General features: G+C 39.0%; 1 protein-coding gene across 6 annotated transcripts in view; it reads right to left on the reverse strand.

Moving 5' to 3' along the window:
• Nucleotides 1–24,232, reverse strand: part of HIVEP2 (HIVEP zinc finger 2) — a 152,677-nt gene that overhangs the window by 73,154 nt on the left and 55,291 nt on the right. For 4 of the 6 annotated variants that reach the window (XM_064509067.1, XM_064509066.1, XM_064509068.1 and 1 more), the window contains one exon: nucleotides 6,823–6,884. The exons of 1 other annotated variant lie outside the window; for it this stretch is intronic. The gene's annotated coding sequence lies outside the window, so the exon portion shown is untranslated. Of the gene's footprint in view, nucleotides 1–6,822; nucleotides 6,885–16,203; nucleotides 16,333–24,232 lie in introns of those variants that run through there. One more of the 6 variants, XM_026119782.2, reaches the window with a different exon arrangement.

Below are 24,232 nucleotides of genomic sequence, written 5' to 3' on the forward strand. Positions count from 1 at the left end.
TATTAAAGACTGTGAGAAGAAATGGCCTTCAGCAAGGATTTTTGTTCCAATCACATGATCTCAAACTCTTCCAGAAAAAGAGCCATTCAACTAGTTCTACAATTTTCAGATAACTTAGGCCCAGCTTTTAGATGTTGCATTAGGCTGCAAATGGGTATTGTCAGGGAATTCCTGTTTACTATATTAAAAGGTAAATTGACATCTGTGCAACCAGGTTTCAAATATGTATAACTGATATGACAATACAAGTAGATAGAGTCTTTAACACCTTGTTTATTTATGTGGAAGGCTTTTTGGCAGTTGTTTTTTCTTTTAAAGATCTCTAATCTAAAGATCTTTTAAAGGCCTCATCTTTAGTGAACTGGTTTAAAACCTAACTGGTCTTCATTCTGGTTTATTACAGTTGTTTGTGTACTGGCCACATTCAAATAGCCAACTACCAGCAGTGCCCTGCTCAGTGCAGGTTGAGGGATCACAGGCGATGCTGGGCTCTCTACAATGCTCCCAGGAGCTGCCCTGGTGCTCGCTCGCTCATGCTCTCTCTCCGCAAAGCCAGCGGGCTGCTTCGGCTCAGCCCAGAGCTGTGGGGTCACCCCCTTCTACACGAGAGAGTAGTTTTCATGTCTAAGATCCACACGCAAAGACCACCAAGGCGAAAAAGAAATCCACAGGAACAGCATGGAAAGCAAATATGTACTCTGAAAAGATTTTGCTTTTGGTACGTTTTAAGTTTCTGTTGTTTTTTTTTTTTTTAACATGCACCAGTAAAAGAAGAAATTCTAAATTTAAGGCTTCTGCTCCATCCTCTTCATCAGATACAGCAAAATACAAACAAAACACGGTAAGACTGCCCTATTTTGCAAGCGCATTAATATAACATACTTCTATCTCTTATGTTACAACATACAACTCAATATCTTCTAAAGCCTCCTCTTGACCTCACTTTTGGCGTAAGTCAGACGCTTGTACCCATCCAGCTTCTAAGAATCAGACCCTTGTACCCACCAGTTTCAACTGTATGACACTGGTTTAACTGGAGGTGCAAGTAAGGATGCAAAGAGCAAGTAAACATCTTCATAACCACAGTGCCCCTACCCATCACCTCCTCTTTCTGGCTGCCCCTGCATCTGCTCAGCCCCTGCTTTGCTGTGCCCAGGCGCCTTTTCCCAGAGCAGCAATGTGAGCCAGGCACGCATTCCACCCCGCTCCTGGCACACCGAGAAATCGTGACCAAGGCGGTCTGCTGCTATACAATCCACCCCAAATCATAAATCTAAATGTACCTTCCAATTCTACTCACATATTTATAGGGCCCTGCACAGGGACATATTATTCTTTTAAAAATATTACAGGAAAATGCTGCAAATGATCATCATAAAAAAAATCCATCATAATTTCATTAAAAATTAACAAAAAGAAAGCATTAGTGTTGTATTACTAAATAGGGGGGGTGTCTCATATTATTAAATTGAGAAGGGCAGCAATGGAAAGCCTTTTTAGGTTGGTGTTTCCATTCTTTCCTCTTCTGCTTGGTTCAAAAGCTCTGCATAATTAATACTGTAGTACTTAATAAATGCTTATGAACCTACTACCTCTCTGCTCTTTCTGTTTAATTAGGTGATTGACTTCAGGCATACTATAAATTATAATGACAATTTAATTACTTTTTTAATGTGCACACTTAAAAGATTTATAAACAGGAATAGAATAGTACAGTACTCTGAAAACGAGAAAAACTGTGAAATGAAGCACAGCACAAAGTAATCCAATCTAAAGTATCTTTCTAGTATCCGAGCACCTATAATGATTGAGACATACGGTATTTACGATGTCTAGTACAATCACACAGAATTCTGTATTTCTCATCTGAACATGACTATACACTCCTTTTAAGGCCCTCATGAAATCACTAGGTTTCATGGCAATAACCTAGAAATGGTTCCAAGGAAAAGTCAGGCAAATGGACTTCAATATATCTTAAACAATATGTTTGTAAAAATGAAAGGTGTTTTCCCTTCTTTTCATTAAATTATAAAACTTCTTCATCGTAATACAGTCAACGTTAGAATTTGCAAGGGGGAAATCTTTTGTAATATTCCAGTTGGCGCAGACAAATTGTCAGAGACCACAGATTTCATAATCTCATGCACAGACTTTTCCTGATTAGGAGACAGAAATGTGTGTGTGAAAATATTTCATACCATCAGCACCACATACTGTAACAATCAAATCTAGCTTTTCTGATATTGTTGTTACGTTATCTAGGACTCAATTCCCCTGTCACTTACATGAATGTAAATTAGAACTAAATCCACAAAGCTAATAGGATTACATGCATATAAATATATAGCAAATCAAATAAGAATCAGACCCCATTCTTCACTTCAAAACAGTACTTAGAAAAGTAGAAATGAGAAACTAGAAATGAACTTCTTAAATTTTAAATAATTAAAAATATTAAAAGAAGAGTTAGCCTATCTAAAAGTCCAGATATTTCCAGTGCCCAGTTGGTCACTGAAAACAAAGCAAACGATCAATATTTCCTGCAAGTTACCTGTCACCAATATAAAAAAGATGACAGCATTTGTTTTAAATCACACTGTATGTTATATTGGTGAAACTTCCTCATGTAAAAAAGTCATTAAAATTTGGGCTAGAGGAGACACTTTCCCATCTGGGAGCTGAATCTGGTTTGGTGTGACTATTCCTGTCTGTTAATTTAGCAGTATAAAGTATAACTGTACATTCTTGGCATACTTACTGGAGTTGCTGGAATCTCTATAACCAGAACTGCTTTAAGAAGAAGAATTAAAAGAAAAAAAAAAAAACTGGGCAACTCACAGTGTGCTGGAAAAATGATGGGTAAATCAGGGTTTTAAGCACCTTCTATAAGCAGTTTTAAATGGTCAAAATGGAAATAAATTTAAATATACAACCAAGGCATGGGGTTATGATAATTGTATCTGGTTTTCTTTTTTAATACAGAAAAAAAAATGCTCAAATGCTTGTCTTGTTCATACGCAGTGAAGCTGAGTAGAAGGAAGTGCATCCTCACAGCTTCCTAGTGTGTCTGTCTACCTCGACCGGCACAGCTCAGGGCCAGGAAAGGTATCTGTAAAAGAGAAACTGCCTGCCTGAATGATGCAGTGAATCACAAGAAGCCGCTTTGTCTGCAGTTTCCGTTTTCAGAGCAGTTGCACAAGGCTGAAACAATGGATCTGCTCTTGAGCTACCGTTTCATCTAACCTCACGTACCGCTGCTGATTGATGATGGGTCAAGAGGGCACTAGACTTTGGGTGCACAACCCTTAAATACTTTATCAAAGATGGCAAAAGGCCATGTACTACAATAACACAGCAAATACTTCCTTTTACTGCAGAGCAGACAAATTCCTTCCTCCCTGCTGGCTAAATTTGCAGCTTGCGGTTCACGACTCTGAGCCTGTGTAGGTCCTATATTCACAAAATATTCGCTGCATTTTTATCCCTGAGACCGGTTGATTGTAAACATTCTCACAGAAATGAAAACTCATCCTTATCTGTGCTGAAATCATAGCAGTCATAAATATGTAATTCTAGGGCTTAATCATTTTTAAAGACAACAAAAGAATACAAATTTCACTTCTTTTTTAAATTTGGAACTGTATAGTAAGAATTGACAGATTTTTTTAAAAAAATGTATAACTGATCAAAACTTTTCACACTGACAGGTTTCTTGAAAAAACCCACTGATTTGACAGAACGGAAAAGTTCCACAAAGACATAAATTTTGTCCACAGTTTAAATAAAAAAATCATAAAAATAATAGGCTTCATGTGATAAAACAAGATACTTCAACACTAACATTTTAACAGTTGTGTTGTACTACCCAATGACTTATAATGAGACATGAGATGTGTTGAAATACTTTGACACTATCAAAATATCTTTATGCAAATGAAGCAACATTTAAAATGTTCTGAAATGATATGTCTTATTGTATGAGAATTTTCAACATTTTCTTCCAATTTGGAACAAAAACAAAGTATATGAGAACCTTCTGCAGTTTAAATATTCTTCCAACGAGTGCTTGTTTTCTCTTCCTCTCTAACTGATTCTCTGTATGTTTATCTATCTAAATACTTTTAAAAACTGATCTAACTGCTCTGAGCTTAACAATACGACTTAATGCTCTAACAAGACAGAAAACTGAGGCCCCATATTTTGTTTCTAAAGGCATAGGAAATCAGAAAGAGTTTCCAAAGAAATCTCCAAATTAGCTGTGACAATTTCAACTCTCCTTACCAGCTGACAAGAGTTTCAGCATTACAAGATAACCATTTAGCTGCTCACCCACGTGGCTGTAAAAGCTGAAATAATGAGAACCACACCTAAAATAATGGAATCATTGGTTAATAACAGTAACGTCTAATGCTAGAGCTTAACTTTCCAATTGTGGAAACTTTACCAGTTTGGAAACACAGAAGGCAGGAGTAAAAGCTATAACTGAAAGAGACTGGTCAATTTGTGGGAGACAAGTTTAAATATTGGTTTTATTTACTTTTGACAAAGTACTTCTAGAGACAATTGGATCACCAATCACTCAGTAAATTGGCTGAGCAGGAGCTTATTTTCTCTTCTGTGTGTAGGCCCTGCGTGAACTGCTGTGATATCAGAGAGCCTTTGGGCATTCCAGTAGGAAGCATCACTAACATCAGCCACATGTCCCTTGCTCTGCCCTCTCCTCCCTGTACAGAAGGTTGTGCCATGAAATGTCATGTTTAGGCTGTGTCCGAAGCAGAAAGAAGTGATGAGATTTGTGATGGTCTTCAAATCCTGAGCCTAATTCTCTCAACAGCTTAGGACCAGCTGCCCCAAGATAATTTTGCCTTCTACTACAAGCTTCCTCTATCTGTACAAGAGTGTCTTCAAATGAAGCTATTGACTTGGGTTTTCTGATAGTGCAGTGCACACAGTAAGGCAAATAGCTATGCTCTTACAACATTGCATTGTAGCAATATGGAAAACGTGCACCCTTCATGCATCGCTTTTCTGGGTGCTCTAAGATGGAACAAATGGGTGGTTTCCCTCCCAAAGACCTCACAGCACATTACACTACAGCAATGGATCCACATAATTTCAGTCAATGATGTATTAAAAATTTCATCATAGATTGGGGAAAACAGAACTTAAATGCTTTAAAACTGAGCAAAATAAACAGTGCTTGTATTTGGAAGGTGGAGATCTCAGGGTGAAGGTATCTCAACTTTTTCATAGCTGTATCTAACAGATTACAAGTAGACTTGTCAATCCACATCTCCAGTTCAACAAAGTGTCAACTCCAGATAAAAAAATAAAAAAGAATGGTATTACTAATTGATACTATTAATGTGTCTAATGTCATAATGTGTCTACTAAAAAGTTCCTTAAGTAGTAAAAGCTTTTGCACACATTTTATTACCCAGAAATCAAATCTGCAAATAGGTAACTTGCCGTATGAGTACTTTCATTCCCTTTCAAGAGTATGAAGCTAACACTAGAATTAAACTGTGTCGTATTTTTAATGCATTTTCCATCTGAACTGAGAGATGCTTGAGGAGCCACAGTGATGTCATGGAGAAAAACATTTTGAATATAATGTTTCTGCTACACCCACCTTCAGCTTGTGGCCCAGCACTCTGTTCCCTTTTATTTACACAGGTAAGCAGAAGCTGACAGCCGGAGGAGGGCAGAAATTGGGAGCCATATGGAACTACAGTCTATTTCCTCTATGTATTTGTGAATAGACACAAAATAGATAAATGCTGGCATGCATAAGTTCATATTTTATCGATATATGCTGGTGCCTACTGCCAGAGTAATTTATTCAAAACAGCTTTTAAAGGCAAGCATTGGTTTAAACAAAAAGCAAAATCCTCAAAGAGACAAACTGCAATCCTGACTTATTTTTTGCCATAGCAAATCCAGCATGACAATGGGGTGAAGCAGAAGGCAGAAGCCCACTGGGTTTATCGCACAAGCCAAAAAGGAAAACGCTGTAAATAACAGAAGAGTCTAAGAGCCAGCGTCTCCAGCCTGCTGCCAAAAACAAGCCCCCTGGAAGCGGGGCCTCAGAGCAGGGGTCAGCGAGAAACCCAGAGCGCTGAAACGCAGCGGTGCCACCACCGAGTTACTTGCGCACGGGGAAAGCACAGCCTCATATACAGAGCTCAGTTTTGCATCCAGTAACTTGTAAAGAAAAAGGCTATCAAAATTACAAGGATTACAAGCTGCAAGTTACAAAATTACAAGTTTTGCTACTTGCAGTTGATGCACCTACAACTGTTCAGTTCCACTTCTCACAGTTATTCAAATTATCCAACCCTTATGGGTCTGCAAACATGAGTTACAAGTCTCACTCAGAAGAGGATTTATTAAAAGACTGCTGCTGCATCTGACCGTGACAAAATGCTAAAATAAAAAAGTAATGCAACACACTAAACATTTCTGAATCCCATATTATATTTGGCCTGGATCCAGTGGATGCGTCTGACTTCCACTGACTCCTCTATCACAGATGATTATCTCCCAAAAATGTGATCTATAAAACTGCACAATAAGAAAGGGAGGGCTCCAGAGAAAAAGTCTCTATGACAGTCACTTATTCCATTAGTCAGAAGCTAAAAATTAAAAGAACCACTTCAAATGATAACCAAATGCAAAAATTCATCACTTGCTTCAATAGGAGGACAAAAGAACATATTTATAAGTATTGATCAGTTAGAACACGTATTGCAGTAGAACTCTGTGTTCAAATGGTTTGCATTTTCTACGGTTTTGTAAAATAACAGTAATAATACTCACCTCACAGAATAGAGGCTTCATCAATGTTTCTAACTCACTCTGAGCTTCTTAAGTAGACAGTCCTGCAAAAGTGCAGAGTATCATTATTTAGATTTGATTTCCTTTATAATTTTTTTAATCCTTTCTATTTCTTGGTGGTTACCACTTAGGACCAATTACGGATCCAAAATCAGTGTGTCTACCTGGAGGCTAGTCTCAAGCTCCTGCCCTTGCAGACATGCACGTATATATTCATACATATTCCAAAACACAAACCACAAGTCTATGAATAGGCCAGCAGAAAATAGGTGCAGAAAGCCAAGCAACGCACATCTAAATTTGAACCCAGAACAAACAAAAAAGTGGGTATTTTTAAGGACCTCATCTGTCCCCAGCCATCCAGTCTCAGTGCGACATGTAGCAAACAGCTTTCGGAGGCACTGTGGTATCTTCTGAATCTCTGCCATTACCCGAGAAAACCCCAGGAAGTGGTTTGAATGAGAAACTGGACCAGCATTGCGTAGGTATCAGCTGATGTCACAACACACACAACACAAATCGGCAACAACACGGATGTTGTGAAACCAGGGATAACCTTCTCTTATCTCCAGCACTTTGGGAAATCATTTCTAACCCAGTGACTACAGAGCTTAGGAACAAGTCAAACGGTTAATTATTCACTGTGCACTTAGTAATTAATCTCTGTTTCTGGTCAAATCCTTGCATGCCCATAATAACATGAAGACCTCCAGCGAGGGAAACGACAGCATGAGCCTTTGGATCTACTTGTGTAAAGCAATTTGTTTTTCCATAAACAGTTACTATTAAGCAAGGACAAAGCAACAAACCAGGCAGCCATCTGTGTAAACCAATTTAAAAGGACAGTGATCTCATAGAATTTTTCAAACTAACCCTCTTTGTTTAACTTGTGCCACCCCATCCTGCCCCAGTAAATTCTGGGTCCTAGCTGGCCCTTTGGATAATGCAGTGTTTCCACTTTAGGGCAAGATGGGACTTTAAAGCCACACTGATTTGAAACCTGTGAAAAGAATGTGTCAATGAAAATACCTCAGCATATATGGAAGCAGGACACTCTACCCAGCAGCCCACACACCACGGAGGGTGTTACCGCAAAGGTCATCGCTGCAGTCGCCGGCTGATCTTACGAGAAGTATGAGGTCAAGTGAGAACAAAGATTCAGGCCACTGCCTCTAAGTAATTTCTACCAAAGTGCGTTCCTCTCTGCGAGCCAGAGAGAAGCCAGGGACAGCATGGTTTGCAACTGCATTATAAAGGAAGAAAGCCCTGATATCCCTAAAGTTCACAAGTCCACACACAGCACAGCTATCCTACACACACCCAAAACAGCAACCTCATCCACAGAGCCTTCTGCCTCCTTAGATGTGAATCTAATGAACCTTGAGGCAAAACATATGGAAAAAAAAAGGAAAAAAGTAAAACACCTGCAAACAGGTGCAAATAATAAACAGTCAAGGCCATATCTTGCATCACATTACTTGCAGAACTGCCATTTACTCCATTTACTGAAGTCACTGAGAAAGCTACATAAAAGCCAAGAGCAAGGTATAGCCATAAAGATGTTAATAATACAAAGACACTTACAAAACAACACAAACGCAATATATAAACTAGCTTGCATGACACGTGGAATACAAACATTTCAGCAGAAAAGTAACTGTAAAAATTGTATATTCTTTCCACTTCCAAGTATCAGAACAACACAAGAGCATATTAACTACATTTAAGTGATAGGAGGAAGAGTTCGCTTCTCAGTTATATAAAGATGACATTTCTAATCCGTGTAGTGCAAAGACATGGTAAAAATTACCTCCCACAACACCCAAGCTTGTTACATTGGGTCTTTTTCTCTTCAGTGTGCACTTTCAAATACCCACTGCTTTACTGTTCCCCTTCCTAAATGCCTGATATTTGTGTGCCTGATAGCTGTGTGTGTTTACTTTAAAATAATAACTGTGAGGAGAAGGTAAGTTGCCCTTTCGACTCACTGTGTAATTGTACGAGTGTTTGTGCAGTAATAACCCATCACACACATAAAGTGACATTTCTCTCATTGGCATTTGCTGAATGTAATGGCTGTCTTTGCAAACACAGTGGCTTTTTTATTGGCAACCTCTTTAATTATCTCACTGTTGTTAGCATGGAATCTCCTTTCTATCATTAGAGAAGAACAAACTGCTCTTCACCATAGCCACAGTAATATTCTATATTTCATATTATGTGTCAATGAATACATTTAAGGATTAGCCTTAAAAGACAGAGTAGTATTAACAGCTTCCTTGGGAATTTGTTACAGAAAAGGGAACAATTCTGACCTTTGAGTCAATGTTTCAGTGCTTTTTGATATGCTTCAGAACAAAAGTTCAAGCTGTACCTCATTTCAGTTTGTCACATTTGGTTGTGTGTAAAACCAAGCAAAGAAATTTGAGAGAACCAGGGATGGATTCCTTTGACTTTAGTTTTGCTATGTCAATTGATGTTGACATGTGCAGTGTATTTCTTTTTTATTCTTTTGTGTTTCTTCTTGCTTGGTCACTACTTTGGGGGCCACAAAGGCATCAGGTTCCTACCCAGCTATCTCCAACAGCTCTGCAGTTTGCTGCCACATTACATAAAAACTCAAAAATGGCTTAGAAAACATTTAAATCTGCACTATCTTGGCAAGTAGTTAAAAGGAAATGCTACTTAATAATGTAGTGCCCACATTTTCTGACCAGACATGGAGATTTTGTGCCTAATCTAGTGAAAGGTTGGAAGGAATGCACAATACTTTATAACATACCTCTGACTTTCCATTCCTCCTACATAAGCATCTTACTATCAGTTTTTATAGGGAGGGAAAATGGAAAAGGAAATTCCTGGAAGAGATTACAATTGTCAAACAAGCTTTTGATATCTTTTAAACAGCTGAAGCATTAATTTTTTGGCGGCACTGTCAAAAGTCTATGAGGGCTTCCTGGCTGCAGTGGAAGAAATAGTACATTTAGCTCAACTACAAGCTGTACCTTTGAAGAAATCCATATTAAAACAGACTCATTATTCATTTTGCTGTTAATACATGTTTTTGACTTGCAATTTCAATAACATTTTTTGTTAGACCTTGCATTCTCAAGAAAGAACCACAACTTAGAGCTAACACTTTAATAAACTCTTCTTTATATTACAGTCAGACCAGAACAAACAAAATAAAGTTAGAAATGACATTTTTATAGGACGTCAAGAAAAAGATTCATGTGTCTGAATATTTTAGTTACAGTATGGTAGGCATGATTATTATTTCCTGTACACCAAATTTGTAGCTTTAAAGAACTGGAAAAAGGCTACTCTGGGAATAGTGCATGGATATCAATCAGGCTTCTGCAGAGTAGATAGATATAAATACCATACAATTTTAATGCAAAACTCCCATTAAGTACTATGGGAATTTTACACTGCAACAATGGCAAGATTTGGCCATGCATAGGGAAACTTTTGAAAAATCTGCTTGTATTCTTTAAAATACTACCATGTTGCATTTCTGTAAAGGCATCACTTTTTAGCGAAAAGTTCTAAAAATTTTCAGGGAGTAGACAGAGGGTTTGCAATGCAACAAGCAAGAAAATGACCTTTTTAAAAAACAATCATAAAACAAAAAGAAAATAGCCAAAGTCTATTAAATTATCTCATACCCATATAAGAAAAATCTACGTAGCATATTTTAGTGTTTTCTCAAGGTCACTTTTGAGTTGCTCAAAATCATCAGCTCTTCTGGTTTCACTCAGGAGATCAGACCTTTACCACTGTGTTTTTTTTCCTGGTCTTTAAGCTAATATTCCTTTTGCTCATTTCCACCTTTTAATTCTGTCATAACTCTTTGAGACTGCTAGTCCCCTTTGGGTGATCATGGCTTTGAAGCTTTGAGTACTGTGATATCTAATTTAATAGCAATCAAGGCAGAAAAGGCTAAATTAAACAGACCAGCTGATCTTCTGATTTAGGGACAGTATTGCTCCCTCTGTAGTCAATGGCAAATTTCCAGTGGAATCAGAATTGAGCTCTTGGTCAAGACTCAAGGGTATGAAAAAACGCCAATGTACTAATTGAAGGAAGGGCTATTTATCATCAGCTTGTGGCCCTGAGCTTTACAGAGGATGGAGGTCTCCTCAGAAATCTACCTCAATGATTCCTATTTTCTCTACCTAGTGTGAGGCTCTATAATTTAGTTACACTAAGGAAATCTGGTAACTATCACTTCTTCTTGCATATTAGTCAAAGAGGGATTAAAGAGTTTTGTGTCTCATAGTTGTCATAATTCCATCTCTTTACAGACTTCCACTTTAGGATTTCTGGCTGGCAATTGTATATGGAAATGGAAGTCCTTGGGGGAAAGGCATTTCATACTGAAGGCTGATATCCTATCTACCCACAAAGGAATAGCAGATGTTAGGACCTCGTGGACTGATTTTGTATCACCTCTGTTCCTGAACAGTCACAAGCAGCATGCAGGGCAATCCCTTTTCAGAAACCTACATTCTCTTCACTTAACAAAAGTATAAGCAAGTTTATATGGAGTAAACCTGTGGAGAGTCAGTCCTGGAGCAGCCATGATGACATAGTTTTGTGGAAACAAAATGACTACTTGGTAAGACAAGGTATTTTATTTTTTAAATTAGTTGCTATTTTTTTTTAAATTAGTCACGAACTAGCAGGGTAGCAAACAGTAATTGTATTTAAGAAAAAGAAAGGCTAGAGAAGTTGCCGAAAAATCCTCATTGCTAATGGCCAGTTTGCAAAGGGACAAAGTTATGACATGAAACTACACGTACTCAGCAAACCCATCAGAGCTCTTCAACCAGTGGTTTGTAATGTGGCTCACACTACTAGTGATTCACAACATAATGATGTGAAACCTTCATGACACCAATATTTTTTGAGTAGCACTGTATTGTCAGGTATCTTGACATTATCAAACCTTCCGTGCAAGGCTCCTGGGGATGTCAGGGTGTGGCAGTTCTTTCTCGCTTCTTTTACACCTTGTTTCCAAGCCAATCTGATCTCCTTGCAAAGGGCCAGGATCTGCCTCTAGATTTCAACCCAGATTGGAGGAAACTCTCTTCCCTCACTATCTTCTTGGGGTTCTCTTAACCTGGAATAACCCTGTCTCTTACTCACTCCTATCTCAGGATTCACATACTGCTTTGATCTGAAAATAGGAGTCTTGTAGGAACTGCTTATGGCTGTTACCAGATGGACAGAGATTCTGTTCTGAATCACTGGCAGTACACAACTTGTTGAGCTATTTGAGGTCCTACATGAAAAATGCTCACTTTGTGGCATTAAAGAGAAATACTGCTAAGACAAAAAATCCCTGCAGGAATTACTGCACCACACATATACAGGAAACAAAACAGGAGAAGAAGAGAAGATTTAGCCGTAGTTTATAGGAGTTGCTGCCAGACTATGGACATAATGGAGGTACCTTTCAACCTAAGTCACAGTATATAGACTTGCATTATCTTCATTCCATCTTCTTCCTCATGTTCATACTAATGGATGGCTTCCTTTCAAACTAATTCTATTCCACAACAACATTTATATAACTACTAAATTACTGATAGTCTGGTCCTTGGTCTCAGTCAGTCTTACTGTCTCACACTGTGACCTCTTGCAAGAAGAAGGACTGAGCAGATGAGCAAAGGTTTCAGGACCAAGGCCATCATGCGCATGGCATGCAAGTATACTGCATTTGTAGTGTTACCTGAGTCCATTCATTCACACTATTGTGCACACCAAATCATAAAAAGCAACAAAAACATGGAAAATTCATTCATCTTACCAACTGGATTAAAAAAATGAAAATACCAGAAAAATGAAATAGCAAATAATTCCTTTTTTCAATTTTCCAACTTTTCTCTATGCTGTATTTTCCTTATACTATTTCACTGTATTGCTTTTCATCCTTTCTGCTTATTACTCTGTTTATTATGAACATCAACAATGTTTATGAGTAACTCTATTTTTCCTTGCGGCAAAATAATGTCTAAATGAGGTAACGGCTAACCTGTATTTCCTCCATGATACCTGAAAAATCAAGGAACAAAAACCAAAACAAATCAAGCAAACTATCCAAACCCTTCCTCAGAAAAGCTGACCAAAATTGGAGTTTCCTGCTATCAAGGAATTGGCTCAGTGATTTCAACGGGCTTTAGGCAAACACAAAGATCATCTCAACAGACCAAGTATTTATGACTGTAATAAGATGATTTTGAATTAAGACAATCAAAACATATTGTGTTCCTTGAAGTGCTGAAATCACTACTTTGCCACATATTTCAGAATACTTTTACAATGCACGTCTGGCTCACTGTACCAACATATCTCTACCTGAGTTAATGTTTTTGTCAATGACCGCACAGCACTGCCTGCTCCGTACAGTCCCTCTTCACGCAAAATAGTGGTGTCAGAAGGGAGAGTGATGACCAAGGTGGGCTTTGTATTGCCTTTGCTGTTCTTCTCGTCCTGGGGTACCTGTTTATTCTTGAGAGTATTTAAGCACAGAGAGTACTTTGTTGAAGCAATACAAAACTATAAAAATACGGATTGATCATCAGTGCAGTATGACCGTCAGAAAACATCAGACGCTACAGCAATTGAACGCAGCATGTAGTCATAGATTTAACAAATAGGAGAGGCGTGAAATGTATTTAATCTTTAACTTCAGCTAACACATTCAAAAATTTTCAGATTGAAGCCCCTGATATTACCATGAGAGATTCAGTTTCTGTCTTCCCCTCCAAAGTATGATAATTACAACCCCATGCCCACTGTGAACTAGTCACACACTAAAACACCAACACATTTCGGTGGGGGAGGGAGAGGTTTGCAGAGGATATTTTGACTTTGACTGAATCTGCAGTATTCTTTCCTCAGGACAGCTCAGTATTTAACTACTGACACAAAATATCTCGCTAGCTGTTGTCCAAGGTGACCAAGAAGGTTTTAAAGGTGGCTACTGAATAGACAGAGGCTCTTCTGGAAAAACAAGGCTTTTGTCACCGAGGTTGTCATCCCTCAATTAAAGCTGTGCAAGCAGAACTTCGTGCCTGCACTTAATGACTTAAGTCAACTGGGCGTTGGCATAGGGACATAGGCAGCCACCTGGCATGAGCTCGCCCCAGGATCAGGACCTCAGTCACTGCTTGCCCCCTAAGTGACACTTTGTCACAGTATACAGGGAGTTACCTACACACACTGCCACATGTCAGCTTGGACTTCATCCCTTAGCCTTGCCCTGTGCTAAGTATCGGAAACAGAGAGGCAATTTGCTAGTACTTCTTCTTAGCAAACTGCAACCCTTTCTGAAATATTCTCAAGGTCTATACAGTTTACCTGGAAAACTGCTGGTGCTGAGCTTTTGCACAAACACTGTAAACTAAAGCTATCCTAAAATATTATTGCTACCCTAATATACAATCCCCCTGAAAAGGGGAAAAAAGACAATACTGAGGTCAATATTAGCCCAAAGATATTAATGTGTAGCTGACCATGATGATTCCTAGAAAGCTGTGGCAAATAGCACATACAGCAACGTCAAGCAATTATCAAGCTTTACATTTTCTAAGCACAGTACCCCAGGAGAATTCAGTGAATTTCACTGCAAATGACTCAAGACTCATCAAGCTTTTTGTGCTTAACCTTTTACAGATTTTGAATTATATAACCAGCTTGTCACGAATCACAAAGTCTTATTGAAGTGACTGTAAAAAAATTACATAGAAACAAAGAAGGAGTATACTCGTAAATCACAGTTCAATGAAAACCTTTTCATTCCTTGCTTTCCCTTGATCTTCCAAGCATCTATTCAATTGCCACTTCTCTTCTTACTATATCTGCTGAACGCAATTCTTAACCAACACTCAACTAGTCAGAGAGGAGGTTAGGAAACCTGATTCAGACTCAGTGCTTATGTGGAATCAAGCATCTGTCTGCAAGGGATGGAAAGGTACACACAACCTGTATCCCACAAAGTGAGGGCATCCATACTACAACAGCACATGCATTGCTATTGAAAGCAGCTTTATAAAAGCACTGTGTCAAAAAATACAGACTTCAGTTAACTAACTCATACAGGAAGTCTGGTTTCATTCATTTATTAAGACCTTTGGGCTAGTACGTTTGGAGGAGGAGATATACCGAGAAGTGAAAATGAAGCTCATATTTTTTCTCTGAAAGTTTTCAAGTCTCAAAATCCTGTACAAAAAAACACTCTGTTTTCACCTGAGTGAAAAACAATAGTAGGCATTAAGACAGTGTGAGACTTTGAAACCACAGACTATGCAGAGAGGGCCACCTGCCAACAGGAAGAAGTGGTGAGGAGGAATTTTGATCCAGCTGCTGCTATCCTCCCCCAGCCAAACAATGTTGTGTGATAAACAGCATTAAGGACTTTTTTTAATCAACAATCTGCAAAGTTCTAATTCAACCCTTTCCAGGTTCTTTATATCCACACTCACCCTGACATCCATGTCTTTCATTTTTATTCCCTGGTTGCCAGGAGAAGTACTTGAGAGACTTCTGAGCTAGAGTTCAGAAAGAGCTGATCTTGTATTTTCTATCACAGCTGTATCAAAGGGACTGAGCCCAGAAGAGACGGGAAGAACAGAAGAAAAAGAAGAAATGAAAAAGTGCCTCACAGTAGGGCTGACTCAAGCTGCTAAATTCATCACAGATAACACTCACAAAAATCTCATACTTGTGGTGCAACCTCATTTCACATGTCAGATTTGGACAGAAAGGCAGAGTGGAAGGAGAAAAAGGGGATGAGTTATTATCTATCTGCATTCTTTATTTGCATAATATGCAGTACTTAACTTCAGGAAATGAACTATGACCACATGCTCAGTGGGCCACTGTGGCAGGTGCAACTTAACCTTAAAACCACATAGCCTACTGCACCTTTGGATTTAACCCAGATAGCATCTGGATTAAACACTCCAATAAATCTGCTCTCTGCTCATGGACAGCAACAAAAAGGGTTAAAAAACCAACCATGCTGCAAGCTGAAATTCCACAGCACTTCCCTTGAAATAGCTGCAAACTGCACATATCCCTGGAATAAAATAAGACTGACAGACTGCCATAAAGATTAGCTAATTAAACACATTTAAATGACATCGCTACAGTCAGACATGTATCGCTCAAGAGCTACGAGGAGTTAGTCAGAGCATCACGCTCGGCAGTCCTCCAGCGCGGCCACTTTCCTTGTGCTGGGGGAAGCGTACCTTTCTGCTACGCAGCAGAGCTGGATTTACCGCCTCCCAGACAAGGAACCCCCCTCTCCTTCCTCCCAGCCTCAGCCCCCGGTGAATAACAGCTCGGTACTACCTGCGTTTATCAGCACAGCAATCCCGTATCTTCAGTCATTCAAAGAATTTAACAGCCTGGAAATTCCTGTTGTCCATTATTTGAGGTCATAGATAAAAGCTAAACAGCAGCCGTGACTCCCATCAATCATAAGTCACTCGCTGGTAGAATGTATGGTAGGAGACCTACTGATGTAAGCTAGTCACCAGAGAAAATACCCACTGATGACGCATATCCAGGCACAAAAATAGTTACAGGGCCCCCAAAGGGATTATTCAACAGCCTACATTTAGATATTCTTACAAGAGACCCACAGTCAATTTGCTGCTATTAGATGGCTGGGGAATGCTGGAGTTTAAGTTTCCTCAGCAGACATAACCACAAATAGCTGGTTTAAATAAGCTACTGCAATTACAAGCTGTTTTGTAAATTTTAACACTGCATTATAGGGATTAAGCCTAAACAGAACCACTGGCTATAAAATGCTCTATAGCCTTTGCTTTTACTGTTTACCAGTTCTTCCAGCATATTTACCAATTCATTTAGCGTATTAGCCAGCAATGAAGGAAACAATTTAAAATTAATTCAGAAATCCTCAAATAAAACCTCTTATGCTACCGAAAAGCAAGATTTCTTTTAAATAAAAATATCCATATATGCAAAATGGGGTGCAGTTTTTTTAGTGACACTTTGACACTATCTGAATCATCATATTTATAAAATATTTTGGCTTAATTTTTACCCCTCCTTGGTACTTGCCTGTCTTCTACTCAAAACCACCTGCATAAATAATCTTTCTCACATAAATCAAAACTGTATAAAGGCAAATTACTTATTATATGCAGAACTATGTACCTGCTTTGAGCAGGGGAGTAGAAAGATGACACCCACAGGTCCCTTCTAACCTTAATTGTTCTATGATTCTAAGTAACTGGACCTTTTTAGCATTAATACCTAGTTAAAAATGCTCTAAATTAACAAATCAACTGATAATCCCACAATAACCTTGCCCTCTTTGATAGTTTCAGGATCTTTCATACTTCCTCACAGCAACCAAACTTACTAAAATATAACTGATCCTACTAAAACTGTTGACAGTAAAACATTGACTACACATTTTTGGCAACATTAACAACTTCATTTTTTTATTTAAGTGATTTTAACACCCAGGACCCATTTTCAGAAGTCATTTTGATGCTTAGGAGTCTAAAAGTTAATGACTTTCTAATGCATACTTAAAATCTAAGTAGAGTAAAGTACTTATACCAGCCTGATGCCTACTTCATTGACATACTTTTGAAAAGCACTGCTTAGCCAAACAAACACTCAAGTTTTTATACCTTTTACCCTGTAAAGCAGGAGAAAGAAATGTCCCAGGCTACTAACTCCTACCTCACTTTCTTCATCTATGATAAGATTACTAAAAATAACACTGCAAATTATTTTTAGCACAGCTGTTTCACAAAGCCCTCACGTTTCTCTCTCGTGCATACACATGCTGGCAGTCCACATGGCCTAATTTAACAGCCCTAAGAAGAAATACTCATTGGTGCTCTCTAGCTGATTATCCCAACCAATCTGCTGCAGAGGCAGTCTCTCCTCCTTTCTCCTTCTATCATTCCTGTGCCTTTTGTTGGTGCCCACTCAATGCAACATCTGGGAATAAAGCAATTCACTTCCTACAGAAAATGTGGGAAGCAAAACATTCAAATCCTTTAGTGCTCTCTATTGTAGGAGCTCTCACAATAACACAAGTGTCATGAAGAATAGGAGGTGTAAATCTGCAAGATATCACGTCACTAAGAACCTGTCAAATATCTAAATATACTTTTCAGCAAGTTTGCTACTTCGATAGGAAAATACAACCTGCAATGTTCACATGAAATGCACAAAGTCTCTCACCTGTTAAGAAGTGGTTATTATAATTCTCTCCTTTGTCAAGAGGCTTTAAATAGCTTACATGAGAAACGCATATATTATATTTTGTCACCTATTCTGAAATTAACCTCAAGTTAATCTGTCATGGATTAAACAGTATCAAAACTCACAGTTTGGGATCTCAGTCTTGTCTTTACCCAAGTCTGAGAAACTGAGACAGGAGAGAGCTTCCATCTTCTTTTACACTGTCATCTATTGGAGAAACGCATTCTCCATTCCTACATACCATCCTCTCTCGCTTAAATCCTTCTCCGAGGAAGGTTTATTGGGTACGATTAAGGTGCATGCCCACATCATCAAATCATATTATAGTTGTGACAAGGACATTCCTGGAGCACTGCTCTGTCTTCCTGGTCATAAACACTCAGAGGCAGGGACACTAAAATGTATCCCAGGCTCCTGTTATAGTACGACGGGGAGGCAAATGAAACGATGTCTAAATCCTGAAGTGGAGATTCCCTGGTTATAGGGAAATTCAGTGTGGTTTCTGGCCCCACGTGAAGAGCCATGGCATCTCAGGGCTGGGGATGGGAGAAGCACCCCCACCCCACCAGTGGCCTCGGACTGGCAAGGCAGCTCCTTGGCACCTTTGCCAACTCAGCTCCACGGGGCCCCAGTGTCCGCCAGCCACCAGACAATTGAAGGGTGGGGAAGCTCTGTGGAAAGAAGAATTAAAGTGTCTTTTCTTCCTTCTTGCTCAGATGTATTAAGCAGAGGCTGGCCCCAGTTTTCTGTCTCTATGCATTTAGTTAAAGCTGTATAGACCCTATAGGTCCATATCAACCATTAATCGAAGTAAGCATAGAAAGGAGACCGAGATCTGAAGTTCAACAAAAATACTGCAAGACTGACTAATTTTCAGGGTTACATTCATAATTGTCAAAATGTCTGTTTATACTTTGATTGAGAAAAAGAAAGCTGCAGCATACATTCTTTTATTTCTGTGTCTGGACAGGAGCTTTAAAATAATAACCATTCCAATGGTTGGGAAACACAAGGTTCCTGTAACATCCAACTGTACTTGGAAAGTTAATTTCCCACATGCTTTTGTCTGCTGAAATACAGAATGGGTTAATCATACTGGCATGTGATTTTCTGTTTCTCTAACACCTTATTACAACATTACAGCTAACAGTACTTTCATCCCTCCAGCAAAAGGATACCTCAGATTTGGCCAATAATCGTTAAGAGGATGCAAGCCGAATGTCTCTGTCATTAAAAGACCAATGGGCTGTTTGAACCAGGAAGAGTCAAAAGCCCTTGTTCTCTTATATCGGGCATTTTACTCCTTTCAGAAAATGGAACTTGGGGCTTTTTTTAAAAAAAAAAACAACAACCAGCTTTAACTTCTGTCAGTTCTCATACAGTAGATCTAGTACAAGGCTGATTTATGCAACATTTTCACTACTCGTGGAAGCCAACAGACTTTTCAAAAGCCTGTTCCTTTGAAACATAAAGAAACCCAACCAACCTTTATACAGAATAGGTAGGAATGTGACAGGTGGGCAATGAAAGTGGTATCTATGGGGTAAGAGGAGATGGGGAAAAACAAGGACTTGGCAGAAATGATTTTAACTTCGCTAAGTCGTAAAAATGTATTGCTTTTCATTATATAGAAAAAAATAACGTAAATGAAGGACAGAACAAGAATCATCATAACTGAATGTACCCACCTAAATAAGTTTAAAACAATGCAGAGATGTCCTGTTGTAGCAAAACTTCACGACGTTTTTAAAAATGCTGTATTTGAGGTAGGAAGTAGATGAATGATCTCTTACTGACTCCACTAGCATTCTGTAGAGAACACACACTAAAATGGTATAGGAATACTGCTTTGTTTTTAATTAAAAGTAAAGAGACTATTGTCTTTCCAAACAGAGAGTAAGGGAACACTCCAAATAGTAAATTATTTTTACGAAGTTGCTACAACTTTGGGAGCAAGGGCAACTTTGGAATAGATGTTTGACTCACTGAGGATGGAATAGTATGGAGCATTTAGTCACTGTGTCATACAACATTAGATAAACTTTGACACTGATGTCAGAAACATAAAAATAAGCATGATATTCTCACTCTGCTGTGCATCAATCTCTTAAGGCTTTTCTCCTGAGCAACAGATTCTAGCTCTGGTAAAACAGGTAATACAGATTATAATTGAAAAGTGAATTTAAAATATTATTAAAGTAGAGGCTTATGAGGCTGCATAATGAATTATTTCTATTTAGAAGTATGCACTTGGTATTTGTCTTTGTATGCAAGCACCACAGGAGAAATCTAAGACAAGTAATAACAAATGGCGGGTGGGTTAGGCATGAGGTTTGCTTATTTTAGACATTTAGCATGAAAAGCAACATTTTTCTATTTTGGAAATAAGTATACTTCAAGTTAAAATTCTAATTATGAAAAATTAATTATTCAAATTCATATTATGAATAATTATGAATAATGGCATAATTATTGTTTTTACACTAAAGTTTTAAAGCAAGTCAAACCACCATACTAAGGGTACTTGTTGCCTAAGTGCCTGGAACTAGGATTTGCTGAAATAAGAAACTAGCATTTGACAGTAATAGCCTCTTCCGCAGCTGCAAAAAAAGGATCTGGGAGTTCTTCTTCATTTCAGTGTATTAGGTCTGTTCAATAACTAGCTCATCATAGTTGAGTAATCATAACTGTAAGTTGAAGAAAGTCTGCTTTACTATTCCAAGTTATAAATACTTTTAAGATTTGTTATTCGCAATTCTTTAAAAGAACTTTAAGAAAACGGTGATGAGAAATAACAAAACTGTAGTATTCTCAGGAGTCTGTTGACATCTTATGTATGCCACTAGACTGTAAGGGAGCAAATACAGTTAACAATCAAAAAACGATGGGTCTATGCTAGTGCACAGTGTCTAGGAGTAAAGCCTTTTATCTCTTGACAAAAAATAAAAACAATGACTACAAACAAAGTATTTTGTAATCACATTCATTTCAGTTTGAAATTTCATGGCAAGTCTGCACCTTACACATTAAAAAAATCTAGTGAGAACACCAACTGTATTCAATACGGCCAAATGTTATAATTGAAAGACTGGCAAAAAAAAAAGACTCAAAACTTTTCAAAAATCAAAGAAACGTTGCTCCAGCCTGGCTGATTTCACTTGTCTGCCCTAAAGCAGAATGGCTCATTTGGGCTGCAGGGAGGCCAAAAGAACAGCACTTGAACCACCAGTGCAACACCAGCTGCTCCCCTTGTTATTCTCTTGTTTTCTTCCTTTTTTTTTTCTCTCTCTCTCTCTCGTTTTTCACACACAGGCAGAAGCTAAAACACCCAGATCTGCCACCTCCTTCCTTCTCCTGGACTCAAACAGGGGATCCAAGCCCACAGCTCCCACTTGGCTAGCACATGCCTGATCAGGCACGCTACCCAAAGCGACCATTAGGGAGGAAGGAGTGAGCAACATTTCGGCCTCTCTCATACACGCTGTTCTGCTCTCCGTGGACTACCTGAGCACATGGTGAGTCAGACAGTGCGTGCAAACAGCTCTCCAGCCCGGGGGCCGGGCACGTGGTGGGGACGCAGCCTTGTGCTCCAGTGAGCTCAATCGCACAGTGAGCCACTGCCCTGGAGCGGGGACACTGCTTTGCTTCTTTCCCTCCCGATGCGGGCTGCATGCTCCTGCCAGCTCTGGAGTTTGTCCGGACCCACAGGGGAGCCAGTTTCGGGAGCTAAACCATCAGAAAGCTAGCTGAGCAAAACCACCCCCAGACACCTACTAGCTCCCTGCCAGCTGGGCTTCCTAAACCAGCATGCCACGGGCCGAGGCAAGCAGCCAAGCTGGTGCCTGGCCACCGGCCAGCAGGACGCAGCGAGGCCGGGGAGCAGGACCAGCCCTGCCGGGAGCAGCAGGGCATTCCCCAGCTGCAACGTGGAAGCGCGGTCAGAGAGGCGGGAGGCCGGTCCTCCAATCTCAGCTGAGCCCTCGCTTCGAATCAGGGCATCTGCTGAGCCACAGATCCCAGACTGCTGAGATAAAAGGCCGTGTCTCAAAGTCGAGGAGTATTTCGGGTGTTGTTGGTGACTGCCTCAGCGCAGGAGGATAGAGCACACCCGTAAGGCTGCAAACAGGAACTTGCAGGCAGAGTCGGGGGGAGGGCAGGGGATGTCCAAACCACCCTATGCAAAGGAGCAAGCTGAACCTCAGCTTCTCGCATCCTGGCTCAGCTGCTTCGCCACAAGGGCTCAGCTAAAAGGGGAACTTGCCCTCCAGCTACGTGAATTTAGCTCTTTTTTTCTTTTGCCTATTAGAGCCGTCCAAAACAAACGATGTCTGACATTTCAAAACCATTTGCTTTTGAAATTTGTAAAAACATTTTTCCTTTTTTTTTTCTTCATGCCAAACTGCACAATTTAAATTCATGGTTTCTTCTAAAAGGTTGCTTCTTTTCGTCTTGCAAGATTTTTTCTCATTACCCAACAATTAGGGAAATGAGACTAGAATCAAACCCAGAATGTATTATTCAAAATCAAATTTATTGATAAAAGCACAATTACCAGATACAAACAAATCACATTGCTTTGCCTTTTTTTTTTTTTTTTTAGAACACGAATACAATACGAAATCTTGTAGAGACTCTTCAGAGAGTTCTCCTCAAAAAATATTCTCTCTCATTAGTTTTACTCAAATTCCTCTCTTCCTGGGACTCCCTCAAACCACCAGCTATAATTGTTATCTTTGGAATATATTAAACTAAGAAAAAAGCATTACTTTGCCTATTTGGCCTAAGAAAGGGGGAATTTCTCTCTTTCCTGTTCTTGGCATCTCTACTGAAAAGAGATTTTCTGGGTTGCTCATGCTTACCCATTCATAAATTTGTCTATTCTCTTGCTGATGTATCTTTTTGTTAAGAAAAGTTCAAAAGTTCAGTTAGCAACAGTCTGATTTCTTAGCTTGCTGCATAAGCCTCTGGGTTAGTTAATCAAGAAATTAGAGGACTACAACACATGGCAGTACATAAATCATATTCAATATTATTAACTGCTGTTAATAAGCTTAAACAAAAATGCCAACGTACACTTATTTATGATTTTAATTATTTATAGTATACGTAAGCAGTCTATCTGTAAGAAGTTAGATTTAACCTCTAATAGACTTTCTGCTGCTGTGTTGCCAGTCTCTCAGTATGACTGTGGCCATCATTAATTAAATAAATAATTTACCATAGAAGATTTCATTGAATACCAGCCACAAGTACTGGGATTGGGTGAAAATAACCACTACTGGCTAAATGCCAGCGCTCCTTCACAGAATCTAAGAAATAAGATGACTTCCCTACAGCAACCATTTTACAGTACGATTCTATGCAGTTTAATTGATCTCTGCTACAGGACGGTACTAAAAAAATATCCATTTCTATGTACTTTAAGAGAGCACTTCATGTTCTGTTGATTTCAATCCCTTCACATTTGGTTGACTTTTTCCATTAGTTTTAGAGTGTCTTGTCTAGAATCATCTGCCTTTTTATTTTTCATTTAGGGAAAAGTCCTCCTCATTATTACTTATGTCACTGACGAAACTCATCCTCCAAAGGATCATCCAGCAGGTTACTGCTTTAAGATCATGACAATCATCCCCCACTTTGATTTCCACCATATTCATACATCAGCTTTACCAGCCAAACTCAAGTTACTTCCTCCTCTACCAATCTCCTCTTAGCAGTACACACGAAACCAGTTTTTAGTGTTTAACATTTACTGTACTGTTATTTAGGCATTTTCAAAACCGCAGGAAAAAAAAGAAGAAGAAAATTCCCACTTTGTACTCTGATCCAAACCTACTTTAAAATGCATTGCAAGATCCCACAATAAATATTATGGTATCACTTCAATACCTGCCAGCAGTGTAAACATCAGCAAATTTTCATGGGCAATCACAGGCATCTCAATTATCTGAATACTGTCTCAGTCATCAAAAGGACAGCCTGACATACTGCACGGTCAATGTTTTTCTATGCACTAATGATTTTAGAAAACCAAAGCATAAAAAAGAAAGCCCTTACGTGCACCTTTAGAGAAAATTTCTCCCTATATTTTGCATGTGAAACGTAAGGCATAAAGTGCTTCCCCCAG

The sequence above is a fragment of the Dromaius novaehollandiae genome, chromosome 3 (genome assembly GCF_036370855.1).
Source record: "Dromaius novaehollandiae isolate bDroNov1 chromosome 3, bDroNov1.hap1, whole genome shotgun sequence".
Taxonomy (NCBI): domain Eukaryota; kingdom Metazoa; phylum Chordata; class Aves; order Casuariiformes; family Dromaiidae; genus Dromaius; species Dromaius novaehollandiae.